We start from the raw sequence: 15,382 nt of genomic DNA on the forward strand, positions 1-15,382 counted from the left end.
AAACTGTTGAACTGCATAAACCTGAAAATAAAAATTAAAGTCTCTAAATCAGGAATTAAATGGCAAAGCACTTTGCTATAGGTCGTTTTATTTCACCATTGGAAGTGCCTAAACTCACCACTCGAACTTTCTCATCAAGACCAGAATACACTTTAGTAATTATACCTAATTTCCAACGTAGCGGAGGTAGATTTTCGTTCTTAATAAGAACCGTATCACCAACCTTCAGATCTTGTTGTAACTTACACCACTTGTGTCTCTGCTGCAACTAAGATAAATATTCACTGCTCTATCTCTTCCAGAAATGATGAAATAACCTTTGCACGTTCCTCCAACGATCACTGCAGCTCATGGTTTCTTGAATTTGGTTAGATTCTGGAATAGCGCTTAAAGCCGCTCCGGTTAAAAAGTGTCCTAGTGTTATCGCCTCCAAGTCGCTACAATCACTTGAAGCTGGTACCAAAGGCCTAGAATTAAGACAGGATTCAATTTGGGTTATTAATGTCAAAAATTCCTCGCATGTTAAAATAAGTGTTCCTAAACATCTTTTTAAGTGATGTTTCATAGACTTGATACCCGCTTCCCAAATCCCTCCAAAATGAGGGGCAGAGGGAGGATTAAATAACCATTTAATATTTTCTGAAGAAATATAACCCTGTAGCTTTTCACATTGAACAGTAGAAAAGGCTTTCCTTAATTCTTTATTAGCTCCTATAAAATTCGTTGCACAATCACTGTGAATTTCACATGGTTTGCCTCTACGAGCTATAAACCGCTTAAGTGTCGCGAGGAATGATTTTGTTGAAAGATCTCCAACTAATTCTAAGTGTATTGCTCTTGTAGTAAAACAAATAAATAGACATACGTAACACTTAAAGATTTTGACTCCTCTACCAGGACGATATTTAACGTTAAATGGTCCTGCTAAATCAATCCCTACACGAGAAAAAGCTCTACTTTGAGTAACTCTTGAAGCGGGTAAATCTGCCATTAGCAGCGTTGCAGTTTGCGCTCTAACTCTACGGCAGATAACACATTGGTTTATACACTTTTTTATACTATCTCTAGCATTCGCAATCCAAAATCTATGTCGTATGACAGAAGTGAGTAGCTGTGCACCTGCGTGAAGATACGTGTCATGATAATGCTTAATTAAACGCGTAATATTGTGATTCTTAGGTAAAATCATAGGATGTTTCTGATTATTTGAAACTGTAGAGTTTCTGAGCCTTCCGCCTACACGCATTTTTCCTGCGGAATCCAAGAAAGGACTTAAAGACAGTAATTTACTTGATGTCTTCAAGGGTTTACAGGAATCTAAACAGAATAATTCTTCTGGAAATTCAGCTCTTTGTACAATCCTAACAATCATAGAAGTAACTTCACAGAATTCTTCAGTAGATAAATAACCCTTTATACGCTCTGTAGGTAACTTACTACAATTATTTCTGAATCTTAAACACCACGCTAACACTTGACATAACTTTAAATATGATGAAAATCTTGAAAACACACTAGGCTCTTCAAATTTGAAAACATTTGAACTGAAACTCTTTTTCAATTCCTTCAACATAACCTCACCCTCTAATTCCACACTTGAATTTTGCTGTACAGGAATTAGGGATTCGTTTAACCACTGCGGTCCCTTCATCCATAACTCACATTGTAAGAATTCTGATGGAATAAAACCTCTGGTCCCACAGTCTGCAGGATTTTGTTTCCCAGCAACATAATTCCATTGAATACCTGGAACAGCTTCCTGGATTTTTGCAACTCGATTTGCCACAAAAGGTAGCCAACGGCGAGGTTCGGACGAAACCCATGCCAATGTAACCCGCGAGTCGGTCCATGCGTAAATATTGTTAATAGGCAGTTCTATGCCTGATAATACTGCATGTAAGAGGTTGGTTAAAAGTAACGCAGCACACAACTCTAGTCTCGGAAGAGATTGGGTTTTTAAGGGCGCTACTCTGGTTTTCGATGTCAGAAGGCTGACTTTTACTAACGAATCAAGGTTGATTGTTCGGAGATAGATGACTGCACAATAAGCCTTTTCTGAAGCGTCGAAGAAAGCATGGATTTCTATAACTACTGCCTTCGGAATCAAGACATACGTCGGAAATTGTAAGCTTGAAAGTAAGGGCAATTCTAGATAGAAACGCTTCCATTTTCTACTTATTCTCTTATAAGTTTCATCCCAACCCAGCTGTAAGTTCCATAACTCTTGTAACAATATTTTCGCGTATATTATTGTTGGCGCTAACCATCCCATTGGATCAAAGATTTTGGCTACCTCTGATAAAATAGTTCTCTTAGTAAACTCTTTATCACTTATGCATACCAAAAAATGAAATATATCACTAGAGTTGTTCCAATTAATTCCCAATACCTTTACTTTCTTGTCACTGGTTATTTCAAGAGAAATACTGGATTCTCGCAAGCACTCGGGAATATTCTCTAAAATAGTTGAACTGTTTGAAATCCACTTCCTTAAGCGGAATCCGCCCCTTTTCATCATTTCATTCAACTGCTGAACTAGAACATTCGCTTCCTCTTCACTTTGTGCCCCTGAAAGCAAATCATCAACATAAAAATCATGAAGGGCAATTTTTGATGCTAAAGGGAATTTCACTTGTTCATCTAATGCAAGTTGTTTCATTACTCTAGTATACAAATATGGCGCACAGGCAGTCCCATATGTAACTGTCACTAATCTAAATGTACTCAAGGGCTCACTAGGACTATCCCTCCAAAGTATTCGTTGCCAATTTGTATCTTCTGGGTGGACACGAATTTGTCTGAACATCTCTCTACATCGGCACATACTGCAATTTTGTAAGTTCTAAACCGTAGAAGAATTGGAAACAGCTCTTGCTGAACTCTTGGCTGAACCATCAAAATATCATTTAATGAAAGACCCGATGTTGTTTTAGCTGAAGCATCGAAAACAACTCGCAGTTTAGTCGTCGTACTTGATTCCTTTAATACGGCATGATGAGGCATGTAATACGTAGAGTCAATAAAAATCTCTCCCTCAGGCACTCCCTCCATATGTCTCAGCTCAAGGTATTCCCTCGTGAAATCCTTATACTGTTCATATATCTGAGGCCTTTTTAGAAGTGAATTTTCTAAAGATTGGAATCTACGCTCTCCAAGCTGAGAAGGCGGAGAGTGAAACGGTAATTTCACAGTATATACCCCACTTTACTCTCTCGTATATGTAGATTTGAAGTAATCTTCACATGCTCTCTCCGGTTTAGTAAGCATGTCATACGTAGGTACAGTATCCAATTTTCGAAAAGTCAGACAGCATCTGATCAGTTTCCACTTGTAAATTATTCACATAGATAGTAGGATTAATTTCTGTTGAATTATTCACACTACCTGAAATAATCCATCCTAGTTCAGAACGAGAAGCTACTGGTTCACCTTCTTCGCATTTAATTATTTCTCCCTTTAAAAGAGGTAAGGCAATATCTACGCCTAAAAGTATATCAACAGGCCCACTTTTGTAAAATGTTGGATCTGCTAACATTAAATCATTATATTCCTCAACGTACTTCTTATCCAATGTAAAATGCGGCAAAGTTCCAATAATTCTATTGATGATAAATACTGGTGTTTTAAATGACACTTTCGCCGGAAAATGCGGAACGAAGTTTATTTCCGTAATTTCATTAGTTTTCGTATCCAAAGATCCGAAACATGAAATAAAAACTTTGGCATTTCTTCTTGCTAACCCTAGCCTTTGTACACAATCTTCTGAAATCAGGCTTGCTTGACTGCCAGGGTCAAGGAGGGCTCTACACAATTGGTATTCACTCGATGAATCTAACACTTTAATAACAGCCGTACATAATAAAACTTCACGCTGAAAATTAAAGTCTGAAACACAAGATTTAATTACTGGACTAGAACTTGCGATATTCTCCCCTGACCCAGCCGATTGAGCGCGAGGTTCTAGCTCAGAGAAAAATGGCTTAGCCGTCATTGATAATTCATTCGAACTGTTCGTAACTCCTTTACGTGCCTTTGGTTCATTTTGAACTCTTTCTAAATGCAGTAGTGTGTGATGATTTTTAAAGCACTTTTTACATTTATGTGTACTTCTACACCCGAAAGCTTTATGATTTGAAACCAAACAATTAAAACAAACATTATTTCTCTTGACAAAATTAACGCGTTCCTGAACATTCAGATTTAAAAACTTATTACATTTAAAAACTGAATGACCGGCTTTACAATACGTACACTGCGCGCGAATATCTGAAGCCAATGAAGTTAATTTGTCTTTTGTAACTTGTTTTTTAACACCTTGCGTTTTACCTGCTTGCAAGGTTCTGGCATGAGATTTCAAGAACTCTAACAGCTCATAAAGTGTTGGTATTTCCTCACTCTTTAATGTTTTTTCCCACCATCCTCTCGTCGAAGAATCCAATTTAAACTGTACTATTAACATTAAAATAGTATCCGCGAATTGCTCCACTTTTAATCCTATATTTTCAAACGAACATACACATTCTCTTATAGTGTCTACTAACGCTAATACCTGACTAGGAATTTCAGCTTGTAAATTTGATAAATACAAGATTTTCTTTAATAACGATGAAAGTAATTCTCTCTTATGTGAAAATCTTTGACACAATAAATGTCACGCTATTTCGAAATTCCTGTCACAAATAGTTAAAGCTTAAAGAATCCGCAAAGCATCTCTTTTTAAAGAACCCTTTAAATATTGTAGCTTTTGTGCACCTGATAAACGGTCATTATCCACTATCGCCGTTTTGAATAAATCAAAAAATGATAACCATTCTTCAGCACTACCACTAAATACAGGAAGTGTTAGCTTAGGTAAGCGTATACTCGCTATTTCACAAGATTTAGTTTCCACACTAATGTCTTTAACATTCTTAACTCTGGTTAGCATTAAAATTAACTCATCAACAGTATCTTGTATGACCTGCTGTTCTTCTATAAAGACATCAATATCTTTTTCTTCACACACTACAAATATGTTACTAAAAATATCCGAAAGTTCGGTCATTACATTATTTAACCTAGATTTAAAAAGTTCTAACTGATCAACATCAGCAGAATCGTAAGTCACTGTAATTTTCTCTCAGTTTACTCAACTTAGCTTTAGCTACACGCTTTTTAGTCTTAAGCGTTGTAAATTCCATTATCTAATAAGAAAGATATAAAAACACACTGACTCACCAATTTTACTGCGACTCCGTAGCCGACGGACCAAAAAAATGTACGTTCCGTTGTTTAAAACTAGTGGACTGTAAATTGACTTGATATTACTTCAGTATAGGACCCAAGAAACCTCAGAGTTATAATGTTGACCGAAACTTCTTTATTGGCTTTCAAACATTAAGTTGTTTGAGGAACGGCGAAGGCCACACTGCAAACTCCGTCTTCGGTAGCGGCTTACCACACAAACTCAGAAGAACGTCTGCTTAGTTGAAACTACAGTAATTCAAGCAACCTCAAAGCTATAAACGCGAGCTTTAAAAACCTAACAAATTTGCGTCTGCACCGCTCATCGGTACAAAGAAAGAAATACAATTTGCATAACATCGAACACACTATGAAATCATAATTTCCGATGTTTTTTACTGTTTCATTATCATGTTTATCACATTGGATGAAGAAGTTATGTGGCAGTTTTAAAATTTGACTATCTAGAGGCAAAAAATTGTGATGAATTACTGTGTTGAGCACAAACCACGGAGAGTTCGTAATAATCCGTAATAGGCTTGTTTTGAAGCAAGTATTATTATATTAAAAGCAGCATGTAATTATCTGTCTAAAAAAATTGTACCACCATAGTTACCAATGCATGCTGTTAATCATCCCCAAGATCTTTGATGAAGTAGATCAAGTAACTGACACATATGTGGGCATAAAATGATCGACCTCTGATCACACTGTTAAAATTACAATTTTAAAACATATTTGGAGAGATTCGTGCAAAAGCTAAAAATTCGTGTAAAATAGTGTATTTATTCTTATTGATGAATCGTGTTGTTTCAAATTAGTGTATAAAGGACCGTGTAAAAAAGAAGTTTTGTGCGTATAAGTTAGTCGAAGTGTAACATTTCGCTTGTGTTGAAGTATCTATAGTACTATCTAGATATAAAATAATCCCTGCTATGATTATATAATCTTTAACATGCACGTTGTAATCTAGACAGTTTCAACATAGTGGTTTTTTTTTTTTTTTTTTTTTTTTTTTTGGCTTCTGCGACTTTTATTTTCTGGTGAAATATGAATATCATAAAATTGAATCTAGGGAAATATTTTTATTTTTATTTTATTTTCTGATGAAATATGTATATTATAAAATATCATCTTGTGAAATATGGATATCAAAAAATCATAGTATTTTAAAAGCGAAACGAAAGTCGCTGAGAATAGCATTTACTATATGTTGCAACAGTATAGCTCAGAAGATCGAAAACGAAAGTTTAAAAAGTTTAGAAACAATTCAAGAAGTTTCGCATTTGTTGCTAAATGATGATACCGTTCAAGAAGAATATTCCGAAAATTGTTCCAAAGCGGAAGAATACCGAGACAGATTCTGCTTAATTTGTTCGCTATTGAAAAATACAGAGAAGTTAAATTCGGCTACGTAAGGAACAACAAGCGAGCAAAAAAGGAAACTGAAGTTTCCTAATTTCGAAATGAAGAAATTTAATGAAGACCCGAAGGAATTTTTTGCCTTTTGATCCCAGTTTGAAAAAATTAACAAAGATAATGCTATTGTGGATGAAGACAAATTTCGATATCAGTTACAATGCGGTAACAAAATTTAAAGCGGCAAGATCGGTAACAAGTTTTCCGCCAACTAAAGAAAATTATTCAGAGGGGGTTGCACAACTTAAAGAACGCTTCGGTAGGGATGAAATTTTAGTTCAGATTTATATATGGGATCTGCTTTATATAGAAATGAAGAATGCTCCTGGTCGGATTAAAAGAGCCGAACGTACTTGAAAACAAGCTCATGGTGCTCGAAAGCCTCAGTAGAACTAATCTAAAGAATAAACTTTCGGAATTTATTGAGTCACTTGGTTGAATCCTGGCTACCAGAGACTATTCCTAGCGTGTGAGAAAGAAGTCGCTTGATGGAAGATAAGACGTCACAGTAAGGTAGGGGGCGTTCCTTGGATAAGCTTTTGTGCTTTCGTTCGAACGAAGTGCAAAGTGAGGAGATGATTAAGCTCGCTTGTACCGCGTTCGCGTTTCACCTTCTGCACATTCTCGTTCGCATTCTGAGGATCCGGTTTACTCTACAGCTTCCCCTCCAGAGGTCGAAGTAGAGAACTTTACGAAGGTACTGGTTGTGATCTGTACCTAGGCTGTCGCGACCATGGGGGCATAAAATTTATGAACCTAGTGGTTCTGAAGGCTCCAGAAAGGTCACTCATTGGGCGGCCCGGTTGTGTGGAGTCCTAGAGTGGTGTGGCTCTAGTAGCCCGGGGGGATAGTGCTCCTGTGTCAGCTGGGCAATGTTCCACTGCGATGGACAGCCCGAGCGACTGGCAGGTAGTAAATCCGACGACCAGTGTCGCCTTAGGCGATGCGTCCTTCTCTCAAAGGGAAGAGGGCGGAGGTTAAACTTCCGTGCCTGGTTCTAAGGGGTGAGGGAGCTCACAGTGCGAATCTTCGAGACATGCAGAGTGAGAAATGCCCAAATCTTGTAATTACTCTACAGCTGTTGGCCTGGTTCAATGCAATACAAGCAGGAAAAATTTGCGTTGTATTTTTTGTGTGAAATCCCGTTAACCTGCAAATATTTTTCTGCTAGATAAAATGTCTTTAGAGGATAAACGAAAATTTTTGGTGCAAAAGTGCGCTTGTTTTCGCTGCCTACGAGTTGAACATAGTTCACAGGCATGCAAAAAGTAAATGTTTAACTTGTGATAAATTTCACTATACCATTATGTGTTCTAATAGAGACCTGTAAAGTCAAATGAAACTGAAAGTACTGTTATTTCAAGTAATATATTGTCTAATCAGTCAACTGTTAAAGAAAATGTGTATTTTCGAATACTCGTTTTGAAAATAGTATTCGAAAGTAGAAAATTTAAAGTTCATACGATTTTGGACAGTGGACAAATCATTATACACACATTTATTACATTATATAAATTTTGGACAAACACACACAGTTTGTTTGGGGAAGAAAGACAAATTAATTTAGAGTTATGTTAATTTAAGAAATTCTGAGGGCACGTATGGCCATAATTTTGATCTCAAAACAAAATATGTGATCTGTTTCAAACGTAGTTGATCACAATACCCTAAAGGAATTAAAAGAAAGAAATATTACTTTGTGTGACTTAAAAGCTATGAATATGACGTCAAATTGCTTTTAGGAGCAGATGCGTCGGGGACATTATTACTGGCAGCTCTCTGAAACTGATCTCGGTTGTAACTGTAGTTAAGACTAAATTCGGATGCACTGTGATTGGTAAATAACTTATATAAAGAACCTACTTCAGTTAATATTCTAGCATTACTAGAAAATAATTTGTGCAACAATGTATTTTCGTTGCATTGTACTAATTTTAATGTAACCGAGCTCTGGAATTTAGATGCCATTAGCATAACAGACCCAGCTGAAGATGTTAAAGTAAATTTGCTCACTCTAACACCCTTAACCAATTTAAATGTTATTTCTGATGGCTGATATAAATTGCTAGTACCATTTAAATCTGAAATCCTGTTTATGACCCCTAACAGACATAAAAAATGTGTAACTTATTTCTTCCAATCTTAGGGTTCTATGTTTTGTAATTTATGTAACTCCATTTCGAAGTGGGACAGCGTTCGAGATAGACGTCTTATCCCTTCGCTCTCCGTTTCCTTGCGTTGCTGCCACCCCCGCTACTGTACCGAGTTCATCGACCTCCCCTCACGGGCTCTGGGTTATTTTTTTTCTTTGGCTTTCGCCTCGCAGAAGCGTCGCCTTAACTCCACTGCTGCACCCTTCGCTGGATAAAACAGGTCGTATTTTATTCTTTCTTCCGATTTTCTTTATTCATCATGCTGATAAGGGTACCTTCGGGTACGGCCTCTAGTTAGGCCTTTTTTCCAACCTATTTGCCTCACATGATTAATCAATATGACACAACAAACATAACTGTAACTAATAATAACACAAACATGGAAAATTCACCTCCAAACTCAGAAAATCCTCACATGAGACATCTCAATGATGAACCCAACGTTCTCCAAATATTAAGTCACAAAATTACTTTATCCAATGACGTCGAAACTACCAGATCCTTGGTGGAAGATATCCAAGATATGCGCAACGACCCAAATGTGATTATGTCCGATCAAAAAGAACTAAACTTTCTCCTTGTAAAAGCAATTAATCAAATGCGTATGCAGGAAAACAAGTTGGCCAATGCAAAAATAAACGAATTACAAACCTCTAACGAAAAGCTCGCTAAACAATTTGAAGAGATTAAAAACTTCTGCGACATACTTCAATCCACTATTGTTTTCAAAGAATAAAGAAAAAGAAAATTGCGCCATAGACAAACGGATTCTGACTCCGATGAGGAGCCTTCCCTCAAAACCAGCAATGGATATAAACAATTAGAGAACCAAATAGACGACATGCATTTGGACAACGAAGATGAATTAGCCACTCAGCTCACTACCACCCCAAAAGACCAACCAAACAAAAGTGACACCATTCCCGCAAATAGAAAACCAAACTCCAGCCCCAAAACAAACAGAATTGATAAAGTGCCCAGTATTGTCGTAGATGACGTACCAAAAGCGGATGAATTCTTAAAAAACTTAAACAAGCAAACCGGAAAAGAGATAACTGGCACCTTAAAAGGACGCCGTCTTGAAATACAGCCTGTAGACTCTGACTCACATCGATTCATTCGCAAAATAGTTGAAAAAACAAAGCTTAAAGCCCACGCCTACTTATTGCCCGAAGATAAAGTTTTAAAAGTCACAATAAGAGGCTTACCCATCACCCAAATCCCCAAACCATCATTCAAGAACTTCTTGACAAAGGATTCAAGGTTAACTTTATTACACTATTAAGAAACAGAAAAGAAAATAAACCAATGCCGCTTTTCTTAGTACATATACCAAAATCAGAAGAAAATAAGGAAGTATTCAAAATCAAACGCATAGGTTATATGAACGTATCAATAGAATCATTACGCAAGAAACCTGGCCCTCCACAATGCTATAGATGCCAGGGATTTTTTCACAGTTCCCTGCTCTGCACCAGAGATTGGGTATGCGTCCGTTGCGGAGGCAATCATAAATCTATAGAATGCACCCATAGTTGCGACCAACCAGCCATATGTTATCACTGCAAAGGTCCTCACCCAGCCAACTTCTCAAATTGCCCGGCCAGACCAAAAAACAAACAAGTTCAGTTCCAACCCAGTCCTCCACCAGCAATCAATCCCTGGACTAACAGAAGACAAGACTTTCCTCCTCTGACATCAAACAGTAACGAAAATCTCGCTCAAACCTCCATTCAAAACGAAAATCCAACAGAAGAAACTACCAGCACCGCAGAATCCTCCTTGTCAGACCACTTTCAATTCTCTTCGCTAAAAACAATCTGGACAATAGTGATACAAGGACTCAAAAACATTAAAACCAAGAAATAACCTCTTGATAAAATAATCGCAGTAGTCGAAATCATTGAAAAAATAGGAAATCATCTTTAATTCTAATAAATTCAAGAATAAGTGCAACATAAAAATCCCCTCTTGGAACGCAAACGGGCTTTACCATAAAAAAGATGAATTATCCAACCTCATTATTGAAATTGAACCTGACGTAATACTCATACAAGAGACTGACCTTAAACCAGCACTCAAAGTACTTTATGCTAATTATAACACCTACCGTACGGATCGTGAGACAGGAAGAGGCGGTGGCATCATCACATTTGTTAAAATGAGCATAAAACACTCTCAAATTCCTAATCCCAGCACCACTTTCGAAAGTAACACAATAGAAATTGTAATAGAACATAAAAAATTCAAAATTTGGAATATATACATCCCACCAAATAATAATCCCAGCGCACAAGAATTGCTTCACCTCCTTAATTCTAATACTTCTACCATTGTCGGAGGGAAATTCAACGCCAAACACCCCTGCTGGAACCGAGGACCTGCTAACAAAAAAGGAAATGAGATATTTAAACTCATTCAATCAAATAATTATAACATTCATGCTCCAGACAAGACCACCCATTACGGGTACAATAGCGCCACCACAATTGACTTCTTCATCTCAAATAACATTACTAACAGATGCAATATCTCTGTAATTTCAGCCCTGTCTTCCGACCACAACCCCATTGTATTTGAAATCCCCATTAATAAATACCTCCTCTCACTTGACAGAAGTATAGGAGTTACAAATTGGATGAAATACTCTGAAATTCTGAATAACTCCATACAAGGTAATCCATGCATCAACAATAAAGAAGATTTAGAACACAAAGTCTCAAAATTTACCAACTGCATCAATTCTGCTTTAAAGGAAGCCACCAATACTTTTTATGTGAACGAGCCTTTCCTCCCCCTGCCTGCCGATATAAGAAATAGTATTAAAGAGAAAAACCAGATCCTTAAAAGATGGCAAACCACCAGGGATCCACAACTCAAACACGAACTAAACTCTATGCGAAAAGAAATCAACAGAAGAATCTAGAACTTCAAAAACCAAAAATGGACCAATTTCCTAGATAACCTAGTTATAGAGAACAATTCCCTATTTGACATTTCCCGAAAATTCAAGAAACCTTATAAACCTATTCCTCTTATCCATGGACCTAGTGGAATTTCATATACAGAAGAAGATAAAGCTAAATCTTTTGCGGACTATATGGAAGATACATTCACTCTTAATCCCACTCCGTACGACAATAACCATATTGAACGGGTAAACCAGGTGTTCAATAAGTTCCTTAATACCCCTGCTCCGTACAACTTCACTTTCCTGACTACCCCAACAATCGTTGAACATTCTTAACGGGACAAGCTTCGAATGTTGTGTCAGGCTTTAACAGAAAGTAATTATGATAGTTACTAAAGGACTAATATGATAGTTACTAAACTAACTTATGACTACTAAACTTAACTTATGATAGTTACTAAAGCATGATAACTTATGATAGTTACTAATTTATGATAGTTACTAAACTTATGATAGTTACTAAAGCATTACTAAAGGACAGATATGGTCGAAAAGACCTGATCATTAATTCATTCATGAATAAAATTCTCAATTTAGAAGCTGTTAAAAATTCTGCTAACGTAAAGGCTTTACGTAAATTATATGACGAATTAGAAGTTTCGATTCGTAATTTGGAAACTTTAGAAGTAACTTCTGGCTCATATGGACATTTATTAATTCCAATATTATTAAAATTAATTCCGGACGATTTAGTTTTGGAATTTAATCGGCAAAGAGGATCGAAAGATAAAGTTGAAGTTTCGGAATGAACGCAATTTATTAAAACGGAAATAGAATGGAGGGAAGTTTCAAATCTAGTATTAAATGAAAGGAAAAATCCTGTGCCTCCGCGAGTCGATCAATCGAAATATGAAACTAGAAAATATGTAAAAAATACACCCATTTCATACTGCAGTTAACCGAAAATGCATCTTTTGTGATAATTTGCATGAGTCATTTAAATGCGAAGTGAATGTTTCTGATAAATTAAAGAAACTAAGATCCTAAAACCGCTGCTATTCTTGTTTTAAAAAAGAGAAGTTAGATAGATTGAAACGTAAACGTTCCACATTGAGATCATCTGTTACTAGGTTAATTAAAGTGATTGAAGATAAATTAAAAATTGAAGGAGAGGAAAATTCGATCCATACATCAAAAAGGTGCAAAAATAAAACTAAATGTAATAAATGTGGCGGTATGTATCACAATGAATCGATTTGTACTAATAAATCCCTTGTAAACAAAAAGTCGGAACAAGGTTATTCCAAAAATGAAACTGAATCTCTGACTTTGAATTCTGAGGAAAGAAATAAAGTTCAAAACTTAAAATTGATTGCTTCTGTTCCTCAAGGTGATAATAATAATGACTGTGCCAGGGAAATATTATTACAAACTTGTACAGTTTATGCTTGTTCTAAGTATAAATCAAAATTAACTAGATTAATTCTTGATCAAGGCAGTCACAGATCCTCTATAACGAAAAAATTGGCCGACCATTTAAAACTTACTCCAATCCATTATGAAAGACTTTCTGTTTATTCATTTGGTGCGACGAAGGCAATTAATCATTCCTATCGGTCGTTGAAATCGAAATTCAGAATTGGAAACAATATAATAAAATAAAAATTGAATGTTTGATTTCGGATGTTATTTCCTCGGTGTCCATCAGTGTGCCTAGTAAACAAATTGCAGACTTCATGGAGCATATGGGATTGCAGATAGCCGCAAGGAAAAATAACATAGATGTTGAGATATTAATTGGGGGGATGAATTCTGGAATGTAGTTTATTCTGAAAGAATTAAAATATGTGAAGGGTTGTACAGTCGGTCACAAAAGTATTCGAACACCGGTACCCTATCAGAAAATGACAAGATGGCGTTTTTTTTTCTCTTTCTCTCTGTGTGTCGTGTTATTCCATCCTAGGTTTTCTTCTCCCCCCCATCTTGGAAAAAACTGGAAAAAATTGGTTACGATCTCTTTTTGAATGGGGAGATGCCATTTTGAGAAAAAGCTGACGACCCTATCTTGGAGAATGAACATGACCGCTCTACACACCCTTTTACTCTCTCTCTCTCTCTCTTTGAATTGGGAAGCCATTTTGGGAAAAAGCAGACGACCCTATCTTGGAGAATGGAAATGAACGCCTCTCCCTCTCTCTTTGAAATGGGAAGCAATTTTGGGACCCTCTATTCTTGGGGAGGCAGAAAAACTGAAGTCTGCATTTCGCTGTCTCTGAATACGGAAAGCCCTTTTGGGAAAAGCGGACCCTCTTCTTTTGATCTTGGAGAACTGGAAATGAACGCTCTACACGATCTCTCTTTGAATTCAGAAGGTATTTTGGGACCTTCTAATGTTGGAAAACTGAAATGAACGCTCTACAGCTTCTCTCTCTCTCTTTCTCTGAAATGGGTAGCCATTTGAAAACTCCCTAACTTTGGAAAAAGACAGAAATGAACGCACTACACCTTCTCTCTTTGAAAATGGGGGGGGTGTCATTTTGAGACCTCCCTCCCCTAAACTTGGAAAAAAAAACTGAAATGAACGCTCTACACGTTCTCTCTTTGGACATGGGTAGCCCTTTGGGGACCCTCTCCTCTTGGTAGAAAAAAAAAACAGAACTGAAGTGAAGGCTCTACACAATCTCTCTTGGAATGGGATCCATATTTCGGGAAACGTGGATCACCTCATGCTGGAAAACTGAAGTGAACCACCAAGATTGGACTCTATATAATATTTTTTTTAATTGACATCATGACCCTCCTCCCATTTGTTATTAAAATTTTTTTTTTGTTTTGGTTTTTATCCCATTTCCGATGTGATTTCAGAAATGCAATTCCATAACAGTTCAATTTCATTCGAGGTTAAATGATCTAAACAGTCTTTGACCCACCCATCCGTATGATTATTTTCTTCTCCTTCCTGTTGCACCAAATTTTGTAAGTCCATATAATCATTCCATACGGGAAGGGCTGGATCCTCACAAGGCTGTCTTGAAACACTTGGAGTCTCTTTGGGATGAGTGGAGGGATCTAGGATGTCTGGACCCGGCTGCGATTCTACCTCCATGATTTCTGGACCCGTTGGAACTTGTTTACCCGGCTGAAATTCTACCTCCATGATTTCTGGACCCGTTGGAACTTGTGAACCCGGCTGTGATTCTGCCTCCATGACTTCTGGACCTGTTGGAACTTGTGGACCCGGCTGACATTCTACCTCTACGATATCGGGACTTTTTGAAGCTTGTGGACCCGTCTGACATTCTACCTCTACGATGTCGGGACAGGTTGGAGGAGAAGAAGAAGAAGAAGAGGATACTGGAAGAGGTTCTGTCTGTGAGGAGTCCGAAAGAGGTTGCCTGTTTGAACAAGTCGGGGAAGAAGAAGAAGAAGCTTCTGGATTCTGAAGCGGATCTTGCACGCCAGGTAGGTTCCGGTAAGTCGACCGTTTTTTAAGAGGTAATTTTTTTTCTTCCTCCTCATCTTCAATTGTGATGACTTCAATTTCATTCCGTTGCCGGGTCGATTTTGTTTCGGGAAATAACGGTTTGGTCCAGCTCCTCTTATCATCTAAGGAAGGGATGGGTAAAGGTGGCGGAGGGTTCTCTTCTTCTTTTTCTTGAAACATCATCGGCGATTG

Source organism: Stegodyphus dumicola, chromosome 2 (assembly GCF_044657685.1).
Source record: "Stegodyphus dumicola isolate Sdum_Otavi_A_Nest chromosome 2, ASM4465768v1".
NCBI classification, from domain to species: Eukaryota; Metazoa; Arthropoda; class Arachnida; order Araneae; family Eresidae; genus Stegodyphus; species Stegodyphus dumicola.